Source organism: Pipistrellus kuhlii, unplaced genomic scaffold (genome assembly GCF_014108245.1).
Source record: "Pipistrellus kuhlii isolate mPipKuh1 unplaced genomic scaffold, mPipKuh1.p scaffold_m20_p_10, whole genome shotgun sequence".
NCBI classification, from domain to species: domain Eukaryota; kingdom Metazoa; phylum Chordata; class Mammalia; order Chiroptera; family Vespertilionidae; genus Pipistrellus; species Pipistrellus kuhlii.
In genome coordinates this window covers 37,237,619-37,260,422 of record NW_023425405.1, presented here as the reverse complement: position 1 = coordinate 37,260,422, position 22,804 = coordinate 37,237,619, and positions in this window count along the sequence as shown.

Sequence of the window (22,804 nt, the reverse complement as noted above, 5' to 3'; positions counted from 1 at the left end):
AATTCCTCAGTCTTTATCTTTCCTGATCTTGATATTTTGAAGCAGGGAGGGCTGTGATTTTGTATAGTGTTCTTCAATGTAACTTTTATATTTCTTCATAAGATTTAGGTTATACATTTTGGTGAAAATATCACAGAAATGATGTATCATTCTCAGTGCATCTTATGAGGAAAATACAAAGTGATATTAGTGATATTAGATCACTTGATTAAGGAGGTAGTTCTCTACTTTAGAGTAATTGTTTATCTTTGTTATTAAAGGAAAGGTTAGATGTGGGAGGGTAGAAATGGGTAAAGGTGGGGAGGACTCCTGCAATAATGTCAACATTAAACATTTTTAATAAAAATGTGAGATATGAGGAGATAATTTGAGGCTATGAAAATGTCTTGATATTTTTAACATCTAATTTTAACATCTCTTAATGATTTTTACTTAATCATTGCTTTTGTATTCATTGACATTCACTGTAAGAAAGATTATTTATTCTCTCCTTTTTACCTATATCTGTATGGGTTTACGGGTCCTTATGTTATTAAACTTGTTATAATCCATTGCTATATTTATTTTGATTGACAACTCATCCTAAGGTTACCCAGTATATGAGTCCCTTGAACTTGTCTTCTTTACTCTTTTCTTTAACCTCCAAATTGCATTGCTATTTCATCAACTCTATCAACTATTTCCATGTGTCTTCATTAATTAATACATTTAATTGTGATGTGTAGGAAACGTAAGAAATTTCAAAACTTCACACAAATATCTCCAATTCTAAATAATCTTGACTTGGTAAGAAATTTCCTGAATTGGGTAAAACAGAGCATGGTATCAGATATCAAATACACTAACCTTTTCTCTTTTGTTTTACACCATTTTAGTTTTTCATATGGTAACTCATGGAAAAGCATCTGTTGTTTTTGAGTTTGGGATAACTGTCTTCTTAATATGACATGGAGGAGGGCCTCGCCTCATTGGATTTGTTCATGTTTTAATATAACTTCTTTAATATTCATGGATTGGACCATGAATCTGTATAACCCATGATAAACTTTTGGTTTTCAGTATCATTTTACTTTCACTAATTGCAAGTAAGAGCTTGTGGATTTTCACTCTCAATGCATTCATTTTTAAAATGTTAACAAAAATGTAAAAGTATGATATAATTTCCTCTGAGATTTTTGACCTAGGTATATGAGAAAAGATAGAAATGAGTCCAGACCTGCTTTTATAAATTTGTGAAGAGAAATCTCTGTTATTTATCATTCTCTTTGTCCTAAAATTACATAACCCTCTTTGCATGCATATTAGAATTCTTTCTCCCTTGGCTTCTGATCTTGACTCATCATGATGGGCTTTTTATTTCTGTTACTTAAAAGTCATTCTGAATGAGACTGTTGAAGATACCAAAGGCCAGGAGGTGTTTGTTAGAGACTTTGCTATCTATGGTGTCATTCCTAGCCAATGCCACTGCCTAACCTCTCTGCTCAGCAGTAGGGCCACTGGTTACAGTCCATGCTTTCACCGAGGCTCTTGTTTAATTTTTTGACATATCTCTATAAGTCTTTTTATATTTATTTAAAAGTTTTAAGGAATCCTAGTTGTTTTCAGTTAAGAATGACATCTAGAGAGTAAGACCTACATGCTTAAGTCTGATCATTATTACTAATTTGTCATTGATCTTGGTCTCTTTCAGCAAAGAGAACTAGGAAATATTTTTAATTTCCTATTCATATCCATACATCATGTCTATATTTTTTCTAAGCCTATGTTTTTATTTCTATATCTAAACAAAAACTATGAGTTTCATTTCCAATTCATTACCATAGGGCACACATTGGTTCTCCCCTTTCATATTTTTATTCCTGTTTCACTCTTCCTGAGCTATTCACTGATCCATTGGAATCTGGATCCCATTATTCTCAACATTTTGAACTCATTTGCCCAAGTCTGAACTATACAGAAGTTCATTCCAGAATTATCAACTCATACACTGAGAAAAGTAAGCCAACTAACAAGAATCTTGTTCACAGATTTGATTTTAGGCAAAATTTATATACAGTTAGCCACACAAAGTCTAAGATTGCAATTGATGAGTCTTGAAATATATATATATATATGTATATATATATATATTTATATATATATATAAAATCCACATCTTATCAAAACAATTATCTATCTAAAAATGTAGAGCATTTGTATGAATTCGAAGCAAAGTTTTTATTAGCTTAAGATAGATTGTTATAAATATGTTTTATGCAAGTCTCATGGTAGCCATAAAGCTTAACCTATACTAAAACCATAAAAGGTAAAAAGAAAAAAAAATTAAAGCATGCCATTACAAAAAAAATATCATCAAATCACAAGGTAAGAGAATCAAGAGGATCACAGAAATACAAAACAACCAGAAAGAAATTAATAAAATGGCAATTGTGAATCCATACCTCTCAATAATTACTTTAAATGAAAAAGCATAAATTCTCTAATCAAAAAACATGGATTGTCTGAGTGGATTAAAAAACAAATAAACAGTCCAGCCTGCGTTGTGGCTCAGTGGTTGAGCATTGACCTATGAACCAGGGTCATAGTTCAATTCTGGGTCAGGGCATATGCCTGGGTTGCAGGCTCAATTCCCAGTGGGGAGTGTGCAGGAGGCAGCTCATCAATGATTCTCTCTTATCATTGATGTTTCTATCTCTCTTTCCCTCTCTGAAATCAATAAAAATATTTTAAAAACAAATAAAAAACCCAGACCCACCTATATGCTGCCTATAAGAGACTAACTTCAGCGTTAAGGACACAGACAGCCTGAAAGTAAAAAAGATAAAGACATTCCATGCAAATGGAAATGAAAAGACAGTAGGGGTGGCTACATGTATTCAGATAAAACAGATTTTGATCCAAAAACTGTAACAAGAGAAAAAGGAAGTAATTAAACACTGAAAAAGGAGTCAAATACTCCAGGATAAATAACATGTGTAAATATGTATGCATCCCAAACAGGAGTACCTAAATATATAAAGCAAACACTAACTAATCTGAAGAAAGAAATAGACAATACAATAATGGTAGGAGATGTTAAAATCCCACTTTCAAAAATAGATAGATTGTCCAGACAGAAAATCAATAATGAAACATTAAGCTTAAATTATATTGATATGTTAGAGCAGATGAAACGAACAGACATTTACAGAACATTTCACCCATTAGCAACAGAATATACAGTCTTCTTAAATGCACATGGAACATTCTTTAGGATAGTTTCTATGTTCGGCTATAAAACAATCTTTAAAAATTCAAAAATATTGAAATCCTATCAAGCATCCTTTCTGACCACAATGATATGGAACTGGAAACCAATCATAAAAAGAAAACTGGAAAACTCACAAATATATGAAGATTAAACAACATGCAAGTAAATAACCAGTGTGTCAAAAAAGAAACCAATAGAGAAATCAAAAATATCTTGAGACAAATGAAACATAGCAAACTTATGGGATGCACAAAAGCAATTCTAGGAGGAATATCGATAACAATAAACTCCTACATTAAGAGATACTAAAGACTCCAAATAACCAACCTAACTTTACATAGGTTTATATTCACATATTCCCTGAAGATGATATAAAAAAAACTGTTAAGATTAATGAATTAATTCAGTAAAGTTGCAGAATAGAAAATCACTACACAAAAGTCAGTTGTATTTCTATACACTAACAACAAACTACCAAAAAGAGAAATTAAGGAAATAATCCCATTTACAATAGTTTAAAAAAAAAATGCTTAGGAATAAATTTAACCATGGAGGAGAAAGATCTATCTATACACAAAAAACTGTAAGATATTGATAAAAGAAAGTGAAGAAGACACAAATACAAAGATTTTTTCCTTATCCATGGATTGGAAAAATCAATACAGTTAAAGGCAGTTACCTTATTTCAAACTATAGTTAGATCTTTTTTCATAATATATTTTTTAATTAGATTTGCCATGTATTAATTTACTTGAAATATATTTATTTGAATTAGAATTAAATAGTAGAAGTACCTACTTTCACAAAATCACAGATTATCTAAGATGAGCTCTTATCTAAATCTAATGTTACTTTTCATCTGATACTTGAATCCCTTGAACCAAATCACTTATTAGTTATCTTCAACACTGATAAAAATCCAGCCAGAAAAAATAAAATAAAATAAAATTATATATATATAGTGACCTATTCTAGTTTTGCATATTATTGATGTTCCCATTAACCCATTGACTATGGTTTGTTTAGTTTGCTATGATTTTCTCCATATTTATTTTTAACTAACCTCTTCCCAGAATTTTAAATAACTATCTTATTGAGAAAATGGCCTTTTCATCAAGTCAAGTGGCGTCTTTGGAATTGCTCTTTCTTCTTAGTAATCAAACTAAAAGAAACAAGTTGATAATTGTATATAGATATTGCTATTAATAAAATTGTATACATAGAAAAATAAAAAGTTTTCCAACTTGAATCAACCTAGTACATGTTTAAATTGTCTTATTTTACTATTTTTTTTAAAAAACCAAAACAAAGAAATATATATATGCAGCCATTACGACCAAACAATCAGAACAACAGGTTGAACAGTCACTATGATGTACACTGAGCACAACCAGGGGCCAGATACTCAAAACAGGAGCTGCCTCCTGATGGTAAGTGTGCTTCCACAGGGAGAGTGCTGCTCAGCCAGAAGCTAGGCTCATGTCTGGTGAGTGTAGCTGTGGTGGTGGGAGCCTCTCCCATTGAACTCTGTGGCAATGCTTTAGAGCAGTGGTGGCAGGTGCAGTGCCCGTCCTAGCTCCAGCTCCTCCTTGGCCACCTGCCACTTGGCGCACTGCTACATCCCTTGAGGGGTCCCAGATTGTGAGGGCTCAGACGAGGCTGAGGGCCCGCTGCTACGCCATGCATGAATCCATGTACCGGGCCTCTACTATAAAAATAAACTCAAAATTATAACAAAGGACATTTGAATTACCGTATTTTCTGGCATATAAGACGACTTTGGAACCGAAAAAAAGTCAACTGAAAATCGGGGGCAAAAGACCAAAATTGCACAAAAGTTACCTGCAGATCTTGACAGCAGAGTAAGTCTTTTCTTTGAAGTGGGGGATAGTCTTATACAGCGAATACAGGTCTAAACCTACATTTTAACCATAAAATTAGGGATCGTTTTATATGCCGAAAAATACGGTAAGTAACTCTTTGTGTGAAAAATAAAATTCCTTTTCTTCACAAAATATATATGTTGTGTCAGTGGATTAGAGTTAAAAGAAATCAGTATAAACTCATGTTTAGCTTAATATAAATACAGATGGTTATATATGAAAATATTTATAATATATAATACTAGAGGCCCAGTGCACGAATTTGTGCATGGGTGGGGTCCCTTAGCCTGGCTAGTGATCAGGGCTGGCCAGCCAGGGGGAGGGACCACAGGAGGTTGGCCAAACATTGGAGGTTGATTGTGGGAGCACACTGACCACCAGAGGGCAGCTCCTGTGTTGACCGTTTGCCCCCTGGTGGCCAGTGCATGTCTAGCTACCGGCCAATTGTCTGCTTGTCTGATCATAATGGTCACTATTTATATATAGACTAGAGCAGTGTTTTCCAAAGTGTGGTATGCGTACCCCCAGGGGTACAGGAAAAGTTTGGTGGGGGTACGCATTGCACCGGAGTTTGGTGGGGATATGCACTGTACCGAGCTTAGCTGTGCCTAATACATACTTTTTTTTTTTTTTTTTTTGACGAGGGGTACTCAGTGTTACGAAAATTATAGAAGGGGTACACATATGTCAAAAGTTTGGGAAACCCTGGACTAGAGGCTTCCCCTGGCTTCTGGCAACACCTTTGCTCCAGCCTGGAACTGCCTTTCTGCCTTTGCTCCAGCCTGGAGACACCTTTCTGCCTTCCCATGCTGCCCGTAGGCCCGGAGCTGCTGGGATGGTGCAGAAAGCCTGTGGCTTCTTGGTACTTGCATATGCAAATTAACCCACCATTTTTTGGTTGGGTTAATTTGCATACTCACTCCTGATTGGCTGGTGAGCATCATGAAGGCATGGTAATTTGCATCTTTTTAATTAGTAATTAGATATATATCAGTAATTAGTAAACACACACACACACACACACACACATATATACATATACATATACATATACATATATATATATATATATATATATATATATCCTTGCTCTATCTTATGAAAGTGCTTGAAACAATGACACTCTAGGAGCAATGAGGATGCCTAATGCCTACATCTTGGTTTCTAATATCATTCTCAAAAAATAAAATAAAATAAGGAAAAAGGGAACCAGGGCTTCATAAAGAAATGAGTTATTCCAGGGCTGGTGCAGGAATAGACAAGATTAGCTAGAAGTATAAACATTAAAAAAGGAGAAGAAACAAAACATGGTGGGTGCATGTCAAAGGGACACATTAGCAAACTAAAAGATTTACCAGTAGCCCAAGATGCAACAACTTGAGCAGTTAAAAAAACAAAACAGCCTTAACCAGTTTGGCTCAGTGGATAGAACGTTGGCTGCAGACAGAAAGGTCCCAGTTTTAATTCTGGTCAAGGCCATGTACCTTGGTTACGGGAACATCCCCAGTGGGAGGTGAGTAGGAGGCAGCTAATTGATGTTTCACTCTCATTGATGTTTCTAACTCTCTATCTCTTTCCCTTCCTCTCTGTAAAAAAATCAATAAAATATTAAAAAACAAAACAACAAAACAATATTATAACACAAAGTGTAAAACAAATATCTACGAGTCTATACTGGATAGAACTAAATTATTGAATAAATAAATAAACAGAAGAGACAAATTTCCCATGCAGAGTTCCAAATAATTTGTGTACTTTGCTATCATAAAAATCAAGTAAGATTGTCTCTACTCTGTGCATAACAACTTGCTTCCAAAGGATACAGTATGGGAAGGAAGGGAAGAAGTGATTTTACAATGGAGAAACCTGGAAAACTACCCCAACCAGTTGACCAAGGTTAACATCAATGGTATAAGTCATATTAATAGTAGGTGCCATTGATAGAAAATTATGGAAATGGCATCTCTGCAGTCTTCCTTCTAAAAACCCGTAACCCTAGTCTAATGATGAGAAAAATATCAAATTCCAACATAGGTAAAATTCTACAAAATATTTGGGAAGTGCGCCTTAAAACTGACAAGGTCATCAAAAATAAGGGAAGTCTGAGAAATTTTCACAGCAAAGAGGAGACATGATAATAAATGGAACATAGTATCCTGGATGAAATCCTGCAACAAAAAAAAAGATATCAAGTGCAACCCAAGGAAATTTGAAATATATATATATATATATATATATATATATATATATATATATATAAAATAGATTTTAGGTAATAATAAAATCTTAGCTTATTGTGACAAATATACTGATATAAGATGTTGATAAGGGAAACTGGATGTGTGGTATAAAGAAGCTTTATATTATCTTTTCAATTTTCTGTAAATCTACAGCTATTATGAAAAATAAAATTCATATTTTTAAAAGTATATATTGAAATATAAAAAGCCCACACAGTTTGGGATTGTATGTATAAACTCTTAGCAGTCTAAAGGTCAATTGAATTGAGTTATTATTTATTATTCTTTCCTTGGTTTGCAATGTTAACTGCATTCTTTTCATAAAATGATTCGAAGTTATTTACTTTCATTCCCTCAGGCAAAAACTTCTGCAGATGCTCTTCAATATGCTGTTCTGTAACCTCATATTGCAATACTTTTTAATAAAAATTCTTTTCAGAAACAATACATTATGGAGCTGGGTTTTCAACTTTATTGAGTGAAGGACATTAGTTCTTTCTGTTATAAGTTCAAATAAACTTTGCATTCAAGATTCAGATTTCACATATATTACTTTTTCTTTGAAAAGGAAAATGTGCCTTGTGAGATAAACATAACACAGTGCAATCATGGCTCTTGAGGGCTGAAAGTGACCCTGAAACAAGGAACTCTGGGTACTGCATTGTACAAATTATTCGAACAATGACTAAGTTATGGCAGCCAGGGCAAAAAGTAAAGTGAATAAACAAAACCAACTATAAAGCTCAAAGCATATCATAAGTTGAAATATTTATAAATGTTAGAAACAATATTCATCTAAAAATTGTCATTTTTTCTAGGATTTCTCAATGTGGCATTGAGTGTCTATTTGGCCATAGTTATATTAATATGCAGTTAATTCCTATGTTCCTATTTTTGGAATATTAACATCAAAGACTCTTCCTTGATATTAAAATTCTGTACAACCCCAGGAAAATTCCAGAAGGAAAGTTATTTTCCCCCTTTGTACAAAAATGAATAATCTTCCCTAGCTGGTTTGACTCAATGGATGGAGCATCAGTCTGTGGACTGAAGGGTCCAGGGTTTGATTTTGGTCAAGGGCACATGCCCAGATTGCAGGCTCAGTGCCCAGTGGGGGGTATGCAGGAATCAGCCAATCGATGATTCTCTCTCATTATTGATTTTTCTATCTCTTTCTTCTCCCTTCTTCTCTCTGAAATCAATACAATTATTCTTTTAAAAACTGCATAATCTTATTATGCTAAAGGGGAGAATTCTGTTAAAATAGGAGGCCTTCTCTAGGATATGATAATGTTAAAACTACAGAAGGCAATCTTTAGGTATTGGGGAAAGAAATTGGTACCACCAAAGAAAATTATACCAGTTTGAAGCAGGACGAAAGCATGACTGTATTCCCTTTTAATATCACAAAGAACATTGTCTAACAGGATCACCAAATAATTACCTTATACTCTAGGGATGTACCTTTATTTGACTTACTAGTTACCTTTGATTAAAGCTGAGGTTCTATGAATTATATGTCAATGGGATGGATTTTTTTTTTTTCCTAGTAGAGGTACAAATGATTTCTCTCTGTTAAAAAAGATAACCCAAAGGGTTATAGTTTTATTGCCCTATAGAATATTAATTAGTTTTATCTCTCACTGAGTACACTTATTTCAGCAAGTCTTTTATTTTTCCTGGATGACAATTAAAATCAATTTCTGTGTGTGCATATGTATGTGTGTACATATACATATGAACATACATACACATACATACAAAAATACATACACATTAATCAATGTATAATATACACTAAGTGGCCAGATTATTATGACCACTTGACTTTTGTAGGCAAATTGGCCGTATACTGCATCCTATGGGATATGGAAGCTGAAGGCCTGTTCGAACACCTTTGCTGTCTGCAGTTACCAAGATAAAATGTCCCCAATTTGCACAGGAACACAAGGATTGGACAGTCGAGTATTGGGAAAAAGTCATGTGCTCCGATGAATTACATTTCCAGTTGCATCATGCAGATGACAGAGTGAGAATTTTGCGGAAACAGCATGAAAGCATGCACCCCACATGCATGAGCACAACCCTTTAAGCTGGTGGGGACAGTTTGGGGTATGTTTTCCTGGCATGATTTGGGCCCTTTAATTCATGTGGAACAATGTCTGAGTAGCACAACATTCCTAAGTATTGTTGCTGATCAAGTTCATCCTATCATGTTGATGGTGTATCCCAATGGAGATGGCTTCTTCCAACAAGACAATGTGCCATGCCACGGTGCTCGTATTGTGCAGGAGTGGTTTCAGGAACATGAGGAGACTTTACCTTGCTTAGGTGGCCCCACAATCACCAGATCTCAATCCAATTGAGTATTTGTGGGACGAAGTTAAAAGAGCCATCAGGCAGCTGATTCCACAACCATCAATCTCACTGAACTGGACAGTGCTATTCATCAGGCATGTTGTCAGATTCCTCACATCACCTTTCAACATCTCCTGGAGTCAATGCCAAGAAGAATCGCTGCAGTATTGAAGGCAAAAGGTGGCCCAATGAAGTACTGATGGGGCAGTCATAATAATCTGGCCACTCTGTGTAGGTGTATATATGTATCACAAATGTTATTTGAGCCAACTTAACCATTCTACTGACATGCTTATTAATAAGTCAGATGCATCTTTGACATACATTAACTTTATTCAAATCATGTTCTGATAAAAGGCTCAAAGTATTTACTTTTACTTCCCCAGGTGACAACTTCCACATATGCTCTTTAACTCTCTAAAACAGGTCACCTAAGACAAGGCTTATCTATAAATGTGTTGATTTAGAGTTATATTACTACCACTAAAATTCATCTCTTCCTTGCTGCTACATATGTTCCCCTCTATTTACAAATATGAGCTGCCTCATGCAGTCTTTGTAAGCTATTATCAGTGGTGTTAGGATACACAAAGTTGAACAGTGTAACCTTGTGATGGATGAACAACTTGATGTACCATAAGCTTTTAGAGCTTTTAAGCAGATATCAATTGGAGAAAATGCTTTTAACATTTACACTTTAAAAGAAAACCACTTCATTAATGAAAATCAATATTTACTCATCTTTTATCAAATATTATCCTCAAGAGTATGGAATGAAATACATTGCAGTCTGTGGGGTATATGAGGGATGAGATAAGATAATTAATTAATATTATTTATCAAGCAAGTAGTCAATTTTAAAAATTGTCTCTTTTATAATACAATCACCACAGGATCATAGTCCATTACATAAATAATTGAAATACATAAAGCAAGGGTAAAGTAACTACTATGTAAAATTTCATGAAATAGCCCTATAGATAAATTAATGAACAACAAATCGTTTGGCAACTCTGTCAACCTAGGAATACAGTTCCACAAAATGACAATCATCCTTGAAACCTTCTGTATATAGCTTATGGGACAATATAATAAAATATATATGAAATGATAAATAATAAGTAAAACAATATATAAAATAATAAATAAATATTAGCAAAGGTATCTGTGTGGTGTAACCAGTATTAAAGATGAGAAGGACTTAATTATTAGACTTTTCTATAACACAGTCAGCACTTTACAAATAAATGGCCTGGAAGTACAAATTCTGTCCCAGGGAGAAACCTTTGCTTTTCCTGCTTTTGTTCACTTGTCAGGGTTCTTACTGAATCTGTAATTTACAAGTCACCTTTCAAGAACCAGCAAATAGCATGGCTGGGATTTGAATACAAGACTTTTAACTTTTTCTAATGCTTTCTCTAAAGGATGATAGTGTCTAAATGTTCTGAATATTTTGACTTTACATAATTTCAGATCATGGTTTATTAAAACCTTTTTTCGTGCCTGGCCAGTGTGGCTCAATGTTTGAGTATCGACCTATGAACCAGGAGGTTACAGTTCCATTCCTGGTCAGAGCACATGTTTGGGTTGTGGGCTTGATCCCCAGTGTGGGGCATGCAGGAGGCAGCCGATCAGTGATTCTCTCTCATCATTGATGTTTCTATCTCTATCTGCCTCTCCTTCCTCTCTGAAATCAATAAAAATATATTACACACACACACACACACACACACACACACACACGCACAACACTTTATTTTGTGTTTCAGCAAGGGAAACTATTTTCAAGGTTTTGCCCCATTGAAACACAATATATGCATATGCAGTAAATTCTCAATTATCTATGCTAGAAAAAAATTTAGCATAACAAATGAAAACATCATAACTAGCATACCACTTGAAATAAGAAAGGTCTCAACTGCAAAGAAGTAAATGTTCATTCAGATTTATATGTTACATGAAAAATACCATCCAGTCAGCTCCTAATTGTTTCCCACATATTTTCAGTCCAAAATATGTGGTGCCACCCACATTGAGGTTTCCCAAAACACACATACTCAGCAAATTTGGGATGTTTAATCATTCTTTGACTGAAGTACCATCTTATTACAAAGGCAAATTACACTTTTGACCAAGAGGTCAATAAATCTAGCAAGCCTTGGGTTTTTTCAACTACTTTAATAGACATACATATCCAAACCATTTGGACAGTTTTCAAGCATAAAGGTGACTTATAAGTAAGTCAAGTGGAAAGGCCAACCACACTGAATTGGGTCTAAGAATCTTGGGTTCCAATGGAGTTCAGACCACAGTGGAAATCACCTAGGACTGATCTCTTCCAGTGGAAAACCAGGGGCCTGGGCTAAATGCTAGAAAATGTCTAAGTCCTTTCTCTTCCATATCATAATTCATTGTCTTCTCTACATCTGTTCCATTATGAAAAATAAGTTCTACATAAAATTCTTACGTTTTTGAAAGTATAAATAAGCATCTAAAACTTAAATAGATATTTCTACTAGGGGGAAAAAAAGAAAATAGTTGTTATAATTATATCTAACTTTTATATTTACTCAAAAAAGACCTTTCTAATATAACTATGAATTTTTGTTACTGAAAAAAAATGTTTAATTTATTGTAACAAACCCTGTAACTGCACCAAATAAGTCAAAATTGTTAATATTTCCTAAATTTGGACATTCTGCAATATACTGGATATATTGACTAAAAGTGTAACTAGCCCTGACTGTTGGGGCTCAGTTGGTTGGGTGTTGTTCCATGCACTAAAAGATTGCCAGCTTCTATGGAGGCAGCCCAGCTGGGTCCTTTCTCCCCTCTCCACTCCTTCAATTCTGATTTCTCTACCTCCATAATGGGTCCCGCTCATTAGTGGGGAATAAACTTTACTTTAACATAAAAATAAAATAAAATAAAACAATAAAGACTGCCAGCTGGATGCTTAGTCAGGGCACATACCTGTGTTGTGGGCTCCATTCCTGGTAGGGGGCATGCAGAAGCCAGCCGATCGATGTTTCCCTCCTTTTCCCTTTCTCTCTCTCTCAAAAATAAATTTAAAATCTTTTTAAAATCTTTATTAAGTGCTAAGGATTATAAAATAACTTTTAAAAATAAGCATTTTACAGATTAAGTCACTTATTTATCTATCACTTATTTACAAATTCTCATGAATAATTATAACGTTTACTTTTCAGTATTACTGACAAAATCAATGGGAAAGCCTACATAGCTGAAATGTCCAACTTTGAAGATGAAAACATTTGTGTGAATTCTGTTAGCTTTTGTTTTCTAACCCTCAATTTCTTCTTTTCCTATCAAAACTTTTTTTTCCTCTCACTTAAGTATTATCTTTAGATTTTTTACAGAGAGGAAGGGAAGGGGATAGGCAGAAACATCGATCAGCTGCCTCCCACAGCCCCCACTGGGGATGTGCCCACAACCACTGTTCATGCCCTTGACTGGAATTGAACCTGGGACCCTTCAGCCTACAGGCTGATGTTCTATCCACTGAGCCAAACTGGTCAGGGCTATCTTTAGAATCTTTAATAGCCAAGTCAATGTAGTCTTGACTGACTAATTTGGCACCTTGGATATAGCCAAAAAAAAAAAAAATTAAACATGGAGTTTTCTATTAGTGTTGGCATTTTAGTTCTGTTCAGAGACCCTCTCAAATTTAGCTGGAGATAGTTTCCATGGTAACTGAAGAATGTGCTCTTATGAATCTTGAAATAGATAAATAAGAATGTTTGCTTCTTACAAGTGGACAACAATTCACACCCTTAATTCTTAATTGAAGACATTTGAATCTACTTTGGTTTCAGACAAAAGTTGGAAAAAAGCCAGTTCCATCAAGTATACAAAGTCTGAAAGGTAGGCATTAGTAAAATTGAGGTTAGTACAGAATATTGGTATATATCCCAGCTGTTTTAGCCTTTCCAAGATATATTTTTCCTAAAAGATGAATATATTATTTCCTGATATTAAATATCTTATACTAACATGAAGAACTTTAAAAACGAATTTTCTTAGTTCAAGCAAATGTATCACTTTCCTTTGCCATTGTTGGTTTTTAATGAATTACTTCCTCTGGAATATATAATGCAGTGTTGTAACACTGCAAAAAAGCAAAATGGTGTTTAATTTTTTTGATGATTCCTTATGAGGTAAAGGAGAAGTTAGAATGGATTAGTGGGAATGTACAAGTCAGTACATGAGGGAATGAAACACTTGCAAACTATTTAATTGGAAAGCAGCTACAGCTTTTCAGTCTTAAATAAGGACGCGCACACACACACACACACACACACACACTCACAAAATAATGAACATAAAAAACAAAACTGGTATTACTCAAGAATACATCCTGACCCTATTTGAAAGTCTCTCTGCATAACCTTGTATAGCAAAGATAATAAAGAATAAATCTAGCCTTACCCAAAGACAAAATCAACAAAAAGACAGTCAACTCCCTGCAGAGGCATCTGTGTTTCCCTTGGTTGTGACACCGGTTACCTAGGTAGTGATTATATTGAGAGGCCCCTGGCTAATAAATCCATTTTCTTGGAGACCTCAGGGGACTCTAAATCAAACAGAACTTTATAATGGATTAGCTTGTGCTCCCTGGTGCTCAAACACCTGAAGCAACTGCAACCTCTTGTTGAAAAGCAAAGGCAAAAAAAAAATCAAGACAATTAACAAAAAGTTTGGTTTAAAACTGCTTTTACTTCAACTTCCAGAACTAAATGTTAGGATATCTGGCAGCTTTTGGAAGCCTCTGACCCAGGCATTTTGACTGACAGGATAATTACGAGCCAACATTTGTGTACCCGAGAGGACGTGAGTGCTGGTGTTGGGGTCAGAGCAAGTAAAGCACAATCTGGGTTTCAGCTCCCCTCACACCTTCAACCAGACATACTTGTGCAGTATGCAAACCGGTGGCTCTAGGGCTGGATCATGAGTATGCAGTGATAAATAGAACAGTCCGATAAATATCAATATAGAACAATGACTTGTATCTGGTCATTAAAGGACTATCATGATTTAAGTAAAATTGATCAAAATTCATTGAGAACCTACTATGTGCCAGCAATGCTGTGTAAAAACTACAGAGATGGGATTTAAGATGTCCTGAGATAGCACTGTGGTTCCTCAGTCTCTGTGGAAGGATGTGATCCTGACTTCAATAACTACAAAATAATTCTCAGCACGAAAGGACTCCTCCAAACTTCTGCACTCAGAAACTTTACTAAACCAATCATGGCTTCTGGCAGCATAAAGCCACATTCTGGGGACACCCAGCCCCTCTTAGAGTCTCTACCTGAAAAAGCTCAAGGCGGTCAAAAGTATCTGCTGTTTGTTTTATCCAACTCATAATAATAGGGCCCTGCCCGTCTCTTTCTTAAAATATTAACTAAAAAAAAAAAAAAAAAGCTTGTAATTATATGTAATAATATACTTCTCCCTCCCTTTGAGCTATCTATAATAATAAAAGAATAGTATGCTGATTAGAGCGGACAACCGAACAAACTTCTGGACATCGTTTTGGATGTTTTTCTGGATGAAGCCAGAGCAGTGGTGGGAGCTGAGGCAGAGGCAGTTAGGGGTGATCAGGCAGGCAGGTGAGCAGTTAAGGGCGATCAGGCAGGCAGGCAGGCAGGCAGAGTGGTTAGGAGCCAGCGGTACTAGATTGCGAGATGGATGTCTGACTGCCAGTTTAGGCCCAATCCTGCCCAGCAATAGGACATCCCCTAAGGGGTCCCAGATTGCAAAAGGCTGCAGGCTGGGCTGAAGGACTTTTCCCCCCTACCTCCCACCCCCATGCACAAATTTTGTGCACTGGGCCTCTAGTATATGTATATATTTCCCAAGACCAATAAGCGTCTTTCTCAAGGACCTGAAAGCCATTCCTTCAAAATATAAACTTCAAGGATAGACCACCTGGCTCCCACTTTCTATGGGAGGATCTAATCCTAACTAATTGCTAACTTGCAGACACAGCTGGCTTACTCGCTTTCATACTGCCTGATCCTTTTACCCACTTTTTGTAATTTGTCACACCCCTGACATTGCTGAGCACTCCTCTTTCTTCCTCCCTCATTCTCTCTATAAAACATTCAGTCACCTCTGCACAAATTGGAATGGAGCTCAGTTCTTTTCCCAACTGTCAGCAGTTACTGAATAAAATCTGTTTTCACCACTTTAACTAAAGTTTGGCTTTATTTTCTTTGACAGATATAAAGAAAATATTCTAGTGTGAAAAATATGTTCAAAAATGACCATAAAATACAAATACAAAATAACAATACTAGGATAGTACATTTGATTACTTAAATTGAAAGTAGGTAATATAAGGTCTAAACATTGGTACAGATTTATATAATAATATAAATATTTATTTTAAATTATATTTTAATATATATTTAAAAGCCCAAGTGACCGGCCAAATGGCTGACCGGCTGGTAGCTATGATGCACACTGACCACCAGGGGGAGTCGCTCAATGCAGGATCTGCCAAGCTACTTTGCAGCGTGCCCTCTTGCTCTCTGGGACTCCTTGGGGGGTGTTGAACTGCCTGATCCCTGAAGGCCAGGCAGAGAGACCCTCACTAATGAATGAGTCTGTGCACTGGGCCTCTAGTAATAATATCTGAGGAGAAGAGAAACATCCATTGGCAGAAGAGGAAGGCATATGGAAGGAATAAAACTTTGTGTGGACCTTAAGAGTTTGCATTTGAACAAGGGAAATGCAGAGTTTAATTTAACATTGACATAGGTTCATGTTATTCCAGAGACATAAGAATTGTCATAACCATACCAATAAATTCCAAGACCAATAAAGGGAGAGATCTTTTCAAACATTTGCATGTCTGTATCATCAATGTGTAAAATACAAGAGTTTCAACAAAAATTTCTTACGTTAACAAATAAGTGAGCATTATTTAAAAGTCTAAATATGTGAGCTAAAAATCAGTTTATGTAAATTTTTTTCAGAAAAAAAAGAGACATTACAATTTATGTCACAGTAATAAAAAAGGGATTATAAGAGACAGGTCAATAAAGAGGAGCCTAGGAGAAATGGATAAATTCCTAGAACAATTACAACCTATTAAGACTGAATCATAAGAAAAATAGAAAGCCTATAACTAGTACAGAGATGGAATCAATAATCAGAAATTTCCCAGCAAAGAAAAGTTCAGAACTAGATGGATTTACTGGTAAAGTCTACCCAACAGTTAAAAAATAATTAATGCAACCCTTATCAAATTCTCCTAGAACATTTGATAGATAACTCTTCCAAACTCATTTTATGAGGCCAGCATTGGTCTGATACCAAAGCCCGATAAAGACAGCACAAGAAAAGAAAACGATAGGTCAATATACCTTATGAACATAGGTGCCCAAATCCTCAACCAAATGCTAACACACCAAATCCAACAGCACATTAAAAAGATCATACACCAATCAGATGGGATTTATTCTGGGGATATAAGGGTGGCTCAACATGTGAAAATCAGTTAACATCATACTCTACATTAACAAAATAAAGATTAAAATCACATCATCTCAATAAATACAAAAAAGCATTTGACAAAATTTTAGATCCTTTCATGATAAAAAAAATAATACACCTCTCAAAAAACAAGGAAAGTAAATCAACATAACAAAGGCATACATGAAAACCTACAGCTGACATCATATCAATGATGAAAAATGTAACGCTTTCCCTCTAAGGTTAGGAATAATGCAAGGGTACTCATTATTGCAATTCGTATTCAACATAGCGCCAGAAGGCATAGTCAGAATAATAAGCAAAAACACTTGGGAATACATTTGCAGAGGAGTCTCTGATTCCTCTATTGAACCTGAGGATCCTTGGTTAATAAATAGAATGTGTCGAGAAAGATGTTACATGACTTCTGAGGCTTTGTCAGCAAGTCTGTGCTTAAAAAAAAAAAAGTGCCTCAATACTTTGAAATTATTATTGTGCTAAATAAACTTGTTAATTTGCATAATGTGTTAGCATGTACGTTTTGGTCAGATTGACTAACATGTAACACCTACAATTGTACTTAAAACAATTCCATTAACAAATTAAAAAATAAAAATAGACTCAGCTTTGCTTACAGCACTCAGCTTTCAAACCACATGAATCACAATCACTAGGAATAAAAAGAGCCCAGCTGGTGTGGCTCAGTTGGTTGAGCATCATTCCATGCACCAAGAGACTGCTGGTTTTGTTCCTGGTCAGGGCATACACACTGGGTTGCTGGCTTGATCCCTGGTAGGGACTGTGTAGGAGGCAGCCAATTAATGTTTCTACCTCACCAATATTTCTATCTCTCCCCCTCTCTCTCTAAAAAAAAAAAAGTCAAAAAATATATATCTTTTAAAAAAGAATAAAAGAAAACAATTGTGTAAGACCAATTTTTTCCTGGTTATTCTACAAAGAAGTTGTGAGGGGCTGGCCAGTGGCTACACAGTTGGTATAATAAAGGCAAAGTTTCAGGGGTAAAGGAAATTAAGAAGTCCAAGTCCAGGTCAATAGAGTAAGTTCACTAAATCAGAGTGCATTAGGTGAGATCAGGGTGGTACCATGGAACTGAAGTTACCCTGTAGACCAAACTCCTTTCCCTCCACCGCCTCAAGTAAAAACTGCGTAGAGGCCCTGAAATGCAGCTAATCCATTTACGCTGAAAAGCTGAATTCATAGTACCACAGGTCAACTGGCCAGAACATGTGTGAGAACAAATGTGAGGAGTGTTGCTAAATGGTGTTTGTATGTGTACAGAACTAGGGCAGCTGCAAGCCGAGCATCCAAACCCAAATTCATAGAGAACACATAAACAAAGCTTGCAGAAAAACTGCTTAGCAACAGAATGTGGGTGGGCAGACGTTGACAACAGCAATTAAATTTGCCGGAATCAGACTAAATGGATTGTTGTGTGTGTGTTTTTCCAGCAGGGCTAAGACATGCTGTCCATGACATGAAGATCAGGAATGCACAAGGGTTGAGTGCAGAAACTATAGCTTCCCAGGAGAACAGCATGAACTTTCTACATCTGCCTATTCCTCTAAAACAAAACATGAAACTATATTTACTGCCTGTTCTCTCCCTCTGTTCAAGCTCTTCTTCCAAGTTGAAATAATTTTTTTTTACTCCTACCATTAGAAAGACTTTCTCTATTTAATATCTGGCCCCAATCTCCTTGCTGGAGCTCTGCTCAATTTAATACGTTTCTCATGTGCTTCAACATTTTTTCACCAATTTAATGTTGCTTTGAGAGTTATTAAGTGGATTCTATAATGGTGATTAGACTGTAAACTCCTACAGATGAGTTTCCAAATTTTTTCCAGTTTTATTGAGATATAATTGACATAACGTTATGTAAACTTAAAGTGTACATGTGTTGACTGGATACACATATTGCATTTTGATTACTACTATAGCATGAGCTAATACCATCACATTACATACTTAGCATTTCTTTTCTTGAGGTGAGACTATTTCCAATCTACTCCCTAAGCAATTTTTTAAGTATACATTACAGCACTGTCAACTTTAACCATAATGCTGTGTATTAGATTCCCCAGAACTTATTTATCTTTTAATTGGAAGTCTGTACTTTTTTTTTTTTTTTTTTTTTTTTACCAATATCCCCCTAATTCCTCCACCCCCCAGCTCCTGGCAACTATTATACTTCCCTATTCTCTGTTCCTATGAGTTTGATTTTTTTAGATTTCACATATAAGTGAGATCATATAGTATTTGTCTTTATCTATCAGACTTACTTAACATAATTTCCTCAAGTTGCATCCGTTATCACAAATGGCAGGATTTCCTTTTTTTCCTCATGGCTGAATAACATTACATTGTATATATACTCCATCTTCTTTAGCCATTCATTCATTCATTCATTCATTCATTCATTGATGGGTGCTTAGGTTGTTACTGTCCCTTGGCTATTATGAATGATGCTGCAAGAAACATAACAGTCCAGATACTATTTTAATATTCTGTTTTCATTTCCTTTGGATATATACCCAGAAGTAGGATTTCTGGATCATATGGTACTTCTACTTTTAATTTGTTAACCTCCATACTGTTTTCCATCATGGCTGCGCCAGTTTACATTCCCACCAACAGTGCACCAAGGTTCTCTTTTCCCCACATCATCGTCAACACTTACTTCTTATATTTTTTATGATGCCATTCTAACAGGTGAGAGGTGATATCTCACTGTGGTTGTGATTTTCATTTACCTGATGACCAGTAATATTGAATATCTTTTCATATAACTGCTGCTCAAATGTCTGACTTCTTTGGGAAAAAATTAGCAAATCAAATTCAGCAGTACATTAAAAGGATCATGCACCATAATCAAATGGGACTTCTCCTTGGGATGAAAGGATGGTTCAACATATACAAAGTAATAAATGTGATACATTAGATTAATAGAATGAAAGATAAAAATCATATGACCATCTCAAAAGATGCAGAAAAAGTATGTGACAAGATACAACATTCTTTTATTATAATATCCTTAACAAATTGGGTGTAGAGGGATCATACCTCAATATAAGTAAAACTATATATTACAATTCTCAGCTAATATTATACTCAATAATGAAAAACTAAGTTTTCCTCTAAGATCAGGAATAAGAGAAGGATCCCACTCTTACCATCCTTATTTAGCAAAGTTCTGGAAGTCTTAGAGAAATCAGGTAAGATTTTTAAAAATCCTCCAAAATGAAAAGGAAAAAAGTAATTTGTCTTTATTTGCAGATGATATGAAAAAAAAAAAAAAAAATATATATATATATATATATATATATATATATATCCTAAAGACTTAACCAAAAACTATTAGAAATAATAAATGACTTCAATAAAGTTGCAAGATAGAAAATAAACACACAGAAATCAGTTGTATTTCTAATACACTGACACTGACAAATTGGAAAAAGAAATAAGAGAATTGAATGAAGATGGACTCAAAACAGTTTATTGTAAATGTAAATGGGAACCAGATGGGAAAGAGAGGGAGAAAGAAAATGAGGCAGAAACAAGATTGGAAATGATACCCAGGAATTTTCCTAAACTAATGAAATATATAAATAGTTTCAAGAACCTCAGGAAATTCCAAGTAGGATAAAGACAACCACACCTTAGGCCCATTCCTACTGAAAACAAGCAAACAAAAAAAAAAAGAGACTCCGAAAAGCAGCCACAGAAAAAAGCCACTACATTCCAGTACAGCAGTCCTTGAATAACATCACTTCATTCACTGCCATTAGCCATAATGTGGACTAGAAAAAAAATTGATTCCCAGCCAGGGTCACTCTGTGTAGAGTTTGCTGTTCTCTGTCTGCCTGGGTTTTGTCTTGAGGATTCTGGTTTCCTCCCACATCCCAAAGATGTGCGCACGAGGCGATTTGTCAGATCTGAATTGTCCCAGTCTGAGGGTGCGTAGTGGTGTGTGTGTGTGTGTGTGTGTGTGTGTGTGTGTGTCTGGTGCTCTGAGCTGCCGGGACAGGCTCCAGTCACCTGAGACTGAATTGGAATCAGTGAGTTGGAAAAGAATGATCGGCCTTGTTTTTATTATATGTGTAGCTCACGTGTATTAAGAGTGTCCAGGTCTTTATTTAGAAGTTTGGTGATTTGTTTGTGGCCAGAAATATGCCTTAGGAACTTAACTCTTGTTTATATCAATTAGCCTGCAGAAAAATTGGTTTTGTTATACGTCCTTGCACTAAAAGTCACAGTTTCCAAGAACCTATGGGGGATGGTGAGGACTGATTGTAATAGAAATAAAGCTGCCAAATTAACTTTTCAAAAGAAATGGTGGAAGCAGAAGACAAGTAAATGGCATCTTTAAAATGCTGAAAAAATGCCAGCATAGCCCAGCATGCATGGCTCAGTGGTTGAGCAGCGACCTATGAAGCAGGAGGTCCAGGTTTAATTCTCATCAGGACATAAGCTGGGGTTGCGGACTCAATCCCCAGTGCAGGAGGCAGTCAATCAATGATTCTCTCTCATCATTGATTGTTTCTCTCTCTTTCTCTCTCTCTCTCTGTCTCTGTCTCTCTCGCTTCATCTCTGAAATTAGTAAAAATATATTTTTTAAAGTGCCAGCATAACTTTATGCTCAGCAAAAATATTCAGAATGAAAGTAGAATAAGGATGCTTATAGACAGACAAAAGTTGAAATAATTGTCAGTATATCCATAGTACAAGAAATACTAAAATAAATTCTTTAAGCTGAAATAAACTGATGCCAGATAAAAGCATAGAATTGTGGAAAGGAAATAAGAGTTTCTGAAAAGGTAAAGATGTGTGTGCCCTAACTGTTTTGGATCAGTGGATAGCGCGTCTGCCTGTGGACTGAAAGGTCCTAGGTTCGATTCCAGTCAAGAGCATGTACCTTGGTTGTGGGCACATCCCCAATAGGAGGTGTGCAGGAGGCAGCTGACCAATGTTTCTCCCTTCCTCTATGTAAAAAATCAATTATATATATATATATATATTTTAAAGATGTAAGTACACACACAAAAAAAACATTACCTGTTTAAATCAGAATGACATCAATATATTATTGAATTTATATGTAGAATTAAAATATATGTTAGTAATATCATGAAGACAGAAGACTGGTAAATGTAGTAAAACTGTCAGAAGTTTTCTAAATTATTTATAAAATGGTAAAACTACTAACATGATGTAATCGGAAATAACCACTTAAAATTAATACAAAGGGCGCATCTGAGAATTTAAAAGAGATAAAATTAAATAATTTTTAAAACACTTGTTTAATACAACAAGAAGCAGTGAAGAAGAAAATTGGAGCAAAATAGAAAACAAATAAGATGGTAAACTTATAGCCAAGTGTATCTTTATTACATTGAGTGTAATACTAATAAAATACTAAAATTAAGAGTTGAGTCGAGACTGGTTTGGCTCAATGGATAGAGCATCGGCTTGGGGACTGAAGGGTCCCAGGTTCGATTCCGGTCAAGGGCATGTACCTTGGTTGTGGGCACATCCCCAGTTGGGGGGGTGCA